Source organism: Helianthus annuus, chromosome 5, assembly GCF_002127325.2.
Source record: "Helianthus annuus cultivar XRQ/B chromosome 5, HanXRQr2.0-SUNRISE, whole genome shotgun sequence".
Lineage (NCBI taxonomy): Eukaryota > Viridiplantae > Streptophyta > Magnoliopsida > Asterales > Asteraceae > Helianthus > Helianthus annuus.
The window spans coordinates 33,037,966-33,049,953 of record NC_035437.2 but is presented as its reverse complement, the minus strand read 5'-3'; the positions used below and the strand labels follow the sequence as shown (position 1 = coordinate 33,049,953).

Genomic DNA, 11,988 nt, shown 5'->3' with positions numbered 1-11,988 from the left:
ACCCTCAATTTATTAAATTGGCCTATTTTAAGACACGCATATTATCAAAATGTCACCAAGATGATCTCAACCATCAATCACACTCATCCAATGGTCAAGATCACTTACCATGCTTTGTAGGAAAAACACACTTTGTAGAGAAACCCCAACATATATATATATATATATATATATATATATATATATATATATATATATATATATATATATATATATATATATATATATATAGGGAGGAGCTCATGCGAGAACCACCCTTATTGTGAGAACCTTGAGAACCAATGTGAACACAACCTAAAATAGCTAAAAAACCTAAAAAAAACCTAAAAAAACCTAACCCCCAACCCCCCCCCAAAAACCTAAACCCCCCACCCCCCCCCCACCCAAAAAAACCTAACCCCCCCCCCAAAACCTAACCCCCCCCCCCCCAAGCTAAAAAAACCTAAAAAAAACCTAAAAAAACCTAAAAAAACCTAACCCCCACCCCCCCCCCAAAACCTAAACCCCCCCCAAAAAAAAACCTAACCCCCCCCCCAAAAACCTAAACCCCCCCCCAAGCTAAAAAAAACCTAAAAAACCTAAAAAAAACTAAAAAAAACCTAACCCCCACCCCCCCCCCCAAAAACCTAAACCCCCCTCCCCCACCCCCCAAAAACCTAACCCCCCCCCCCCCCCACCCAAGCTAAAATGCTAAAAACTAAACCCCCAAAAAACCTAAAAAAATCTAAAAAAATTCTAAAAAAATCTAAAAAAATCAAAAAAAAAATCTAAAAAATTTTTTTTGATTTTTTTAATATTTTTTAGGTTAAAATCGCTACTTTTCGAAGCAAAAAAAAAATTTCTTTTTAAAAAAAAAAAAAAAATTAAAAAAAAAATTTTTTTTTTTTTGCTTCGAAAAGTAGCGATTTTAACCTAAAAAATATTAAAAAAATCAAAAAAAATTTTTTTATGTGATTTTTAGCTATTTTTAGGCATTTTTGGTGTGTTCACATTGGTTCTCGCGGTTCTCACAATAAGAGGTGGTTCTCGCATGATCTTCTCCCTATATATATATATATATATATATATATATATATATATATATATATATATATATATATATAGGGTAGGGTTCCAACGTGAACCTAATCCCATGCGTGAACTAATCTGGACCATTGATTTCCTTTTTAGTTGTTAAGGGTATGATTGTAGTTATATAAAAATTAGATTTAAATCATTATTTTAATAATTGAATTAAGTTACATCTTTCCTATTTTAAATTCATTATCCACATTATCTTTTATTTCATTTTTATTTTTTAGATTTCACCACCAGAATTCGGATTATAATTTTTAAGATTCACGTAACCTTCATATTTCAACGGTATACACATGTGTACTTTGATATGAATTGAACAGTACACATGTGTACTCAGCATGGTACATATGTGTAATTAGCTACATAATCTATATATATTAATAAAGGAGATGATTTGGGCTATTTGTCCTTGAATGGTGAAGCCAAATTGATGATGTGGCAACCATTGCTTGAGTAGAATGTGATTTTGGGAGGGAAACAACTCTAAATACTCCCTTTTTCTTTTGCACGCGGGATCCGTTTCTTTTTTCGGGTCAGAATCTGGATTTGAGTCACCCGAATATATAGTCTCTTTTCCTTTGCCATTCCTAACCCTAATTTCCTCCTCCAACAATTGATGCCACTGCTCTGCCGACATCATCTCCTATTTCATATTCTTCATCAAGAAATTTGAGGATTCTTCTTCGTGACACCATCTCTATTGAAACCCTAACTTCACCTTCTTCATCAGGAAATTTTTGGTTCATTGTTTTGCATGTTGCTTGCTATGTTATAGAATTGATGAGTATATCAATCGCTATTTGTAATTGAAACCGTAACTATCAAAAAGCGATTCTGATTCCATCAATCTTGCCTAAAATCTGGTGTGTTCTTCGATCTAAACAGGTATCTACTTAATCGTTCTCTCTTGGTTTCTTAAACGTTGGTTGTTCTTTCTCATTAGTTTCTTCATATATGTAGTTTGATGTCTTCATAATCCATTTCACATTTTCGGGTTTGATTAGGATTTATTTTTATTCAGATTTCGTTTTTTTACGAATTAGTTTCAGTTATGGCTTTTTTTTCCAGATTTATTACATTGATTTGTTCAGACTAGGGTTTGTTTTTTATCAATTGTTTTCATTGATTTGATTTTACTTTTGATGTTTATCTTACCGTTCGATTCCTCTCCATCAAATTTTTTGTTAAGATTAGGATTTTTGATCAATTGTTTTCATTGATTTGATTTTACTTTTGATGGTTGTGGTTCAAGGCACAGGGCGGCGGCTAGGGTTCCACCACCACATAAAGCTGACACTTCACTCTCATTGTTATTGTTTTACCATACCCGGATTTTGACCCGACTACATAAACTCCTTAATTAACCTAATTACTCATTCGCCTCATTCAACAACGCTGCTGTGCAAAACACGGTATGATTTCGAAATTCTCACATATTATTCAAATTAGTATGTTCATCTAATAGATTTTGTTTGTATTTTCTATAGATGTATACTCGATTATATCGTAATGAGGGATTTTAACATGCCTTCGCCATTCTATTCTTCAATCATGTAATAAATAATTTTTTGGCTAATTGTTAATGGTTTTGTTAATATGTTATATTTTTTTTCACAAATTGCAGGTCGGCATCTACTTGGTTTTGCGATGAAGGTAATCATCAAATCCTAATTCCATTTGGAATTGACGTAGTCTGATTTTGGTACTAAATTATTGCGTAGTTTGATTGTATATTGGTTATTTTAATCGTTCTTAAGTCTTATTTAACCATGAGAGGACCGATTACAACACTGGAATTGACGATTGTATATTGGTTATTTTAATTGTTCATAAGTCTTATTCATTTATTTTAATGTTTCAACCTTTTTTATTCATGCCTTTGTTCTTGATTGTGGGTTGACTAGAGTGCCTTTCCTTCACTAACACAAATTTACATGTTTGTTTTAGGTAAAATATGATAGATTTGGAGACAAGTTCTTTGCAATTCAAGAGTTTATTGTAAGATTATCAGATTTTATTCACTGCCATTCTTGGTGCCTTTTGATTAATTATAATATATATTGATTATGAAGAATGCTCGACTTTATTTATTTAATAGTTTTTGTTTTATATGATTTCTAAAGGATATTTGTTACAGTTGATACTTTTGAAACCTTATTTAATTGAATAAAACGGATCAAATTTGATAAAGATCTAAGTATTGATTTTTACTTTTGTTTTTTCCCAGATGTGGGAAGGAAAACTAAAAGAGGGGATTATAGTGGAGATTGTACCACCAAAATCATCTAAAACAGAGGTCCGAAGGTTAAAAGATGGCGAAACTATTGGCAAGAGTACACATTTTGAGTTTTTTTTAATTTTCTTGCGTATACGAGTTTTCATGAAGAATTGAATTGTTGGCTCAAATTTGAGGAAAAAAAATGTCCAGCTTTTTTAGCTTAAAAAGATGGTGTTTGCTTTAAAAAAAATTCGTGACTAATGAGAATGCGTTAATGAGTGATGCTAATCTCAACCACCATGTATTTATCGGGTAGTTAACGAACTTACATTGTGATTCTATAGAAAGGTCGTGGCTGTAGCAATAGTTAACCATCGCATCACTCGTTGGATAATTAGTTCGTAGATAGACGTATGGGGGTTGCTGGTTTTAATGGTCAAGATACTCAATTTTTCCCAGTGGTGTAAAGGTTTGTTTATGATACAGTTCACAATGCCAATTTTAATTAAAAAAAATTCTTGCCACATTCATTCTTTTTTTTTCCTTCATTTAAAACTGATCTTTCTCTTAATGTACCTGCAGGATGCAAGTGGAATCATTTACACAGCAACTGTTGTCTCTGTTACAATCTCCCAATGTGGAGGTATGCTTTTATTTATGCCCAGCATCCATTGTATATTCTTTAGTGAAAGTGTGAAACCAGTTCATGCTAATCTTTTATATATTATACACGATGAGAGTATTGAAAGAGGCACTTATTTTTTTATCAATTGAAGTAAACTTGAACTTAATACTGATTTCTTCATGTTATTTCACAACATTTGAGGCATGTTGAAAATTTGGTTTAGTTGAAATACATATATTAACCCGAAAGGGAACCAATTACTTGGAAAGAAAAGTTATGTTATTCCACATGAACATTATGTGAATCATGTGATCTATTTTTTAAGTGGACAAGTCATGTTTGATTAAGAATCAGATAACCTCTCATACTTAATGGGCATACTTAAAAAGGTTGACCCACAAGATTTTTTTCGGTCAATACAAATTAAAGAGATGAAACCTAGCCTACATGGGAATTATACTTAGGTGAAACATACGACCATTTTATACCTTTTTTAGCACTAATTTAAAGCCACACCGTTGTGATATTAAATATGATTTTTACTAAAAAAATTGAATGTTGTTGGTTATCAGGTGTATTTGATACATTCACATAAGGGATGAGCTTGGCACCAACCGGTACGGACCGGTATTTGAAGGTAAAAACCGGTACCGAAAACGTAAAATGTTGGTACCGAATCGGTACCAAAAATCAAGTCCGTTCGGAAATTTGATATCGGTTTTGAACCGGTACCCGATACTATTTTCTCATCCGTAATTCACAGTGAAAAGGCGTCTTCAGTTACTAGAGCTATAAGTTGAATGACATTATGTTTAAGTTATATATTCATGTATTTAGATTAAGTTATTGATATACTGACCTATTTTGATCTATTATACCTGATGCTAATGTATGGTGGTTCGGGTCTGCCATGACATGTATTACATGTATGCTTAAAAATTAGAAAAAAAAATAGTAAGTTTTCTAATCCATGTATTTCTGGTAATCGTGTATGCTTTAATATCACAAGCTAAGGAGTGAGTAACTAAGTTTCTAATTTAATCTTAGCATTTCTGGTAATTAGTCACACACAGACATTATTTTTGGAGTTACCAAAGAAGACTGGGTCTTCTATTGGTATGTAAAATATGGAATTCGGGTAGAAGTGGTTAGGTAATGGTTTTGTTCACATGAAGAACATAGCATCAGTAAAATATGTGTGCTTTACTATATCCCTAAGATTGATTCCAATATCCAGTATGCGAGATGTTTCTCTTCAAAGCTCTAGGAAGAAACTAGAATTGACGGGTGCTGGGGTTTTCTTGCGACGTCAGCCCGAAGCTCCAATTGAGCCGGTTGAGAAATGAGGTATGTTGTTTCCATTGCTTAAGTTGTTGCATATTCTACCATGAAAAGAAAAAAAATATATGGTATTCGATCTTAAATTGACTTTTTACCAACTTAAAATTTGGTCCCTTTAATCCAACAGATCATCATTCAACAGTTGTGCTTATCAAAGTAAGTGTAACTTTTTTGATAAATGAAGTAAAGAAAACAAAGTAAGGGTAACTTACTAATAAAGTCACTAAGTTGAACAATATTACTAATTGAGTCACCAAGTTGAACAGTAGGGTTGTTAATATAAGGTTTCAATATTGATTAATAGGTGTCTAAATATTTTTTATAGTTTGTGTTTATGTCATGTTAGGATTTTAACTAAATAAAGTTAATCATGATGATGTGGCATTGTGAAATGATGTTGAGTTGGATCAACTTGCTAATGGAGAATTGGACTCGAAAGGGCGTTAGACTTTTATCCGACTTGCAATTATCAGGTATATATTTGTTACATAATATTCATGTTTTTCAGTTGAAATGTTGTGTATATTGTTGAACTTTATCAAATTTGATTAAAGCCTAATGTAGTAAAAATTATGTACAGATTGTTAATTTTTGTATTATGTATTCTCTTTATTTGTTAAGTTGTATTTTGTGATTATTCAATCTATGATATTTAGCCTAATAATACATTATTATGTATTGTATTAGTTCGTTGATTGTTATTTTGTGATTATGCCATGAATAATATTCATTATAATAATTCATTAGTATGTATTGTTTGCATTTGTTAACAGCAATGGTTCCTGGATTTGTCAATATTATTATGGACGCTTCAACGTCTTACCTGGTGTATTTCATGTTACACAAATTAGTTTTAGTTATTACTTTTATATATTGTCTTAACTTTATTTCAAATTTTACTAATATTAATTACATTTACAGCCATTGACACCATCTAATACTATGGAGAATGATCCACATGGATATGTTGTTGGTCTGTTGTTCTTAAAACAGACGAAGGTGACCTTTGGACTGTTGTTGTGAGATAGACGTCGTCCAGATACCAAATGTCTAATGGTTGGCGTACTTTTGAATTTCTTCGTCGTTCAAAAAAGTGGGTCAATGCAATGGTTTAGTGAGTTGGGTTGTTGAAAACAAGGGAATGAGGAGTATGTATGTTGCATGAATGGAAAAGTGTGAAGAATCAATGTTTACAGCATGGGTACAACTTATGGATCATAAGGCTTTTATAGCTCTAAACTTGATATGAAGATGTACAATTGGGTTTGGCTTCTAAATTTTATAAACAGACCCAAAATGAGAACTAATGATGGCCCAAAAGTTGATTTGAGTTTTATATTATAAGAATGTAGGGTCAAAAATAAAAGTTGGCTTTTTTTGTTAGAGTTGACCGAAAAGTCAATAGAAGTAATAAAAAAATATATTGGTTAAAGATCTATGCAATTTATTGATGCATGTGGTAAATGGGTCATAGCTTAATTGAGCCTCAGAGTCAGAAGTACATTGGAAACGGCCATTGAGTTCTGGTTCGATCCCCCCCCCTACCCAAGTGTATTTTTGAAGGAAAAAGGTCAAGCCCACTAGGTTAGGGTGTGTATTCTCATTATGTATATGGTGGTTTTGTTTTTTGGTAACCATGAGAACCTGTTACCAGAATACTCACAAGATCCCATTACGCATTTATTTATTTTTTTCTTTCTTTGTGTTCATCAGGTTGACAAATGATAACTAACAGATCATTTATTTTAGATTTGCTTCTTTCAGTAATTCTTTACTTTGGCACCATGGGTTCATTTATGATTTATGTGAGTTCTACTTCATCAATTCTTTACTTTGGCACCATGCTTTCAAATTTGCTTTTTTTTTTGTGTTTATTATATAGTTTATCTTGGATGGTTTATATAATTACTAATTTGCAACATGGATGGTTTATATAGTAACTATTCGACTTCAGTCTTCTATGGTTACCCCTTCAAGAGTGGTTCAGTATGATGATGGTACATTGTACAGGTCTATGTGATTATATATGTTGTTTTGAATTTTTGAAAAGTGTTCATGTTTGATCTTTTGGTTGCAGACGATGAAAGATGGAAACAAATTGATTTTGATAAGCAAGGAGCGTATTTATTTAAATAGGTGAAGATAAAGAAGTGAGCGCAGAATGCATTGTGCTCATGGGTGAGGGCGTACAGCGTGCATCGCGCGGAGTTGAAGAGTATATTCATTGTGAAAAGCTTCATTTGAGACACGTGGCGAAAAGTTTTGCACTGAAGGAGCAGCCGTCCGTCACTGGTGGGGAGATCGGTTCAGAAGAAGCACACAGAAAAGAGGAAAAGGACACACAAAGTAAAAGAAGTTTTGAAAAAGAAGAGAAAGATGGCAAACCTGGAGGAGGTATATTCAATTATTCATTTGTTTTTGTTTTTTTTATTATTATTAAAAAGGAAAAAGAAAGAAGATATATAAAAATGGTTGGGGTGTGACAGGGAGATTGAGTTGGCAAATGAATGGTGAAAGATGATTGATGGTGAAGGTGCAAATTGCAAGCAAGCAGCTGGCTGGCTGGAAGGAGAATAGAATGAATGTTTTTACAACCACCAAAACAAGTAATTATATTACATTACTGAGAGTGAGATGATGGATAATGTTATTTGAGTTTCAATTGATAATTAGGTTCCTGTTAATACTTTGTGTTTCTTAAATTGGTGTAATGTTTGGTTTTTATGCAATTGAATTTGGTGATTTCAAATTGCTTAGGTGTGAACAGGTTCATGTTAGTATTATAGATAGCTCGATAATAATACATAGTTATTAAGCCTCTAAGAATTAATTTATACTTTGTACTAAAAGGTCTAGATTTAGGTTTCAAATTGGTACTTCCTTTGAGATACAATCATCTAATGCCTTTGTTATGACATAAGTTTTGTGGTTTATTAATGTTGGTCTTTTTGGAGAAATGTCGGTTGTTATCTAGAAGAAAGAAAGACTACACTTTCATTTTGAGCATATGTCACTCTCCACATGTGGTTGGTCAAATAGAAACTCACTTGGTGATTTCATTTAGTATTTTCAATCTAGAAATAAGACTCAAAATAGTTTTAACTTATTGCAATGAATATGTGAGAGAGAATTTTATATAGGATTAGACGATAGACAACAATGGAAACTGATTGATTTGTAACATATTTGTATAATTTGTTTTTAGATTGGCAGATCCAAAAGGAAGCCCCTTTGAGGTTAAAAGTGTTATTTTTATACTTTTATTTGTTGTAAATTAAATTTTCCTACCCGGAAAATTTCCGGGTGATAACCTAGTACATACATATAAACAAAACTTGTAAACCTATTTTATATTAAGCAAATAACAATTTCCATAATGTTTGCCAAACCAAAAAAACATACAATTACAAGTTCCAGTTTCGTGAAAACAATAAACGCAACATAATCGGAAAAATAAAAAAGACATAGTCTTTTACAACTATTCGTCGCGTTGTATGCTGAATCATCCTTATCGACCAAGCAAACAAACATACGTGAATCATCCTTATTGACCTCATACGTGAATCATCCTTATCGACCTTCCATCTCCATTTTCCTCGTTTACGACGTCTCCTATAATAATACAAAAAACTCAGCAATTAGTACTTCACATAATTCACAAGTGTACATCAACTTTACACATTCAATACAAAAAAAAAATATGAGATATCACAAAAACAGACGCTATACACATGTGTACATCGCATTAAAAACATAGCAAAGCCAGAATACACATGTGTACAGCGCCTTAAAAACAGAGCAAAATCAGAATACACATGTGTACATCGCGTTAAAAACAGAGGAAAATCCTAATACACAAGTGTACATCGAATTAAAAACAGATCAAAAACATTAAAGCCGGATTATAATTGTAAAACAAATCATTAAAGCCAAAACACAGATTATAATTGTCAAACAAATCATTAAAGCCAACAAAAGAACTCTAAACTTATTAAGAAATATTTAACTTTGTTACCACAAATCAAGAATCATACAACACTAGAACATAACATGGCAAAAAGATTCACTAAAAGTAACAAAAAACCTCAAATTGTTACTAGATTTATAATAGATAAACAAACAGATTAATTGTAGTTACTTCAAACCAAGAATCACAGAATACACAGATCATAAACAACATAAAAAAGATAATTTATTAACTAAATACATAATCAGATCATCAAGAAAATTTCAACTGACAACCAAAATATCAACTTTGGTCACTTTAAATCAAATAATACCCCAAACCGAGATAAAAAAACAACATAAAGAATCTTCAAAACTCAAAAAATTAGATCAAGAAAACAACATCTAATACAACCAGCACCATAATTCAACAAATACAAATGAGATTAAACTAATCAAAACATCAACTCTGGTGACTTCAAACAAATAATCACACAAAACCCAGATCAAAAACATCATAAAGAATCTATATAACTCAAGAATCAGATCAAGAAACCAACATCTAATATACTAAACATCATACTTCAACACATAAAGATGAATTAAAGTTGGATCAGAACAAAAGAACAGTCAAAAGAATGAGAAAAACGGCGAGATCTGAGAGTCAAAAGAACAGTCTGATTACTGATGTTTTGTTGTTGAAGACGTGACTACCGGCGGTGGGTTTTGTTGTTGAAGACGTGACTACCGGCGGCGGAGGAGAAGTTAGGGTTCCGTCCAGATCTATGGTGTTTATGGAGACGACGATAAAAAAAGCGAGATCTGAGAGTTGTGATGAGGAGAAACGATGGTTGTTCTGATGCCGGCGAGTTCTTCGATTCCGATGAAGGTGAGAGAGAGTTGGAGGTTGAAGAAAGTTGGAATATGTTGATTTTCTCAGATCTGGTTGATGGAGGTGAGAGAGAAAGATTGATGATGAAGAAAGATTGAATAGGAGAGAGAACGAGATTTATGGAATTAGTTTAAAATGGAAATTACACATATACCCTTATTGATTTAATTAAATAGTAACAATTAATCAAATAATTACCATCATGCCATTGACTTAAAATCTCAAGTTCATAAAAATCAAGGGCCCAGATCAGTTCACGCAGTTCACGCTGTAGAAAATGTTCACGTTTGAACCTAATCATATATATATATATATATATATATATATATATATATATATAAAGGTGATGGCATGCTTATGTTATCAGTTTTTAACAGCTGATGTGAGGGGCCAAAAACACCACTTCGATTTTTTACAGCTGGCTTTGTAACATCTTAAACTAGGGGTATAAAAATGGGGTCAAAAGTCGCACATGAAGACCGAGTTCTCTAAGTTCTCACAACTCGTAGGGTTTTCAATTTATCTTGATCCTATATATATGTGTGTGTGTGTATATATATATGTATATGTATATGTATATGTATATGTATATATAGTTAAAGTGTAATGTACAATATGCCTTATCGTACGAGTGTACGAGATTTGAAGTTCGCACGTTATAAACTACAATCACATGGTATAGAAAAAAGTCGCGTGGTGTATTAAAACAAAATCGCATGTTCTATTAAAAATGAAATTGCATGTTATAAAAAACCCGCATGTTGTAACTCAATCTTGTACGCAACGTACGTTAACCAACCTCTATATATATATATATATATATATATATATATATATAGTACTCAATGCTTGTGATACACAAATTATTATGGTATTTTGGGTGTTACTTATTAATATAGATCGGGTTATGTGATAAAATTCAAGTTAATTGTTGGAATTGCCATATGCTAATAAAAATACGTCAGTTGTATAAAGTTTTTTAAAAACTATATAGTTATATCATTTCTATATACTACCCCATGTAATGCACGACTTTATAACCGTTTATTATATTTAAATACATATTACAATATTTATATAAGACGCTTTATTTTATGGGTCTAGTTTCACGGAAACAATCTTATAGTGAGAGGTAAGATCAAATAAAAAGTTTATTTTGCCTATGTAGGATGAGAAGAAATCTTAACCATTCATTTTTTTAAATCAATGGTTAAGATGAAAATGTAGGAAAAAAGAGGAGTGTAGTTTTCATAATATAAAGAGTATAAAAGGTGATTGTGAATGGAGGAGAGAGAAAATATTACTATTCATCTGTATATTTTAGGGGACATTGTTCACCCCCTATAATTTATTAATATATTTTAAAAGTGGTTGTGAGTGGATTGGAGAAAAGGTAATGATAAAATTATAAAAAATTATTATTTAATTAAAAGAGAGAGGGAAAAATGTAGTATTTTTTAGTGTAATACAGGGTAAAAAATGATAGAATGGATGTGAATAGTTTAAGAGTATCTTGCGAAAATCCTATTTATTGACTTTCTCACTCAACATGCATACTTTATCCTCATTTTTTAAAAGTTAATAACTTTTTTATACGACATTATTTTTCATAAAATTTTCATAATAAAATCGAGCATCTTTTTATTTTTAATTTGAGTACCATATTGCTGTATAAAATATGACGACTAAAAAAACCCACAAAAATGTATTGTATTTTTATGTTGTATAGCATTTTTTGTGCTGGATTTTTATACTACATTTTTTTTTGTAAATTTTTTGTCTCAAAATTTTTTTTTCTGAATTTTTTGTACTATATTTTTTGTGTTATATTATTTGTACTAGATTTTTTGTGTTATATTTTTTTGTACTCAATTTTTTTACGTATTTTTT

General features: G+C 31.5%; 1 long non-coding RNA gene across 3 annotated transcripts; it reads left to right on the top strand.

Moving 5' to 3' along the window:
• The first annotated feature begins 1,846 nt into the window (after nucleotides 1-1,846).
• LOC118492463 lies at nucleotides 1,847-6,479 on the top strand. Of its 3 annotated transcripts, XR_004893880.1 has the most exons (11): nucleotides 1,847-1,962; nucleotides 2,330-2,489; nucleotides 2,702-2,730; nucleotides 3,025-3,075; nucleotides 3,305-3,410; nucleotides 3,640-3,764; nucleotides 3,878-3,938; nucleotides 4,493-4,557; nucleotides 5,158-5,267; nucleotides 5,608-5,734; nucleotides 6,183-6,479. It is a non-coding gene; the product is annotated as an uncharacterized LOC118492463 (long non-coding RNA). The 3 variants fall into 3 exon arrangements; XR_004893879.1 differs by lacking the exon at nucleotides 4,493-4,557; XR_004893881.1 differs by lacking the exons at nucleotides 3,025-3,075; nucleotides 4,493-4,557.
• Nucleotides 6,480-11,988: the final 5,509 nt, after the last annotated feature.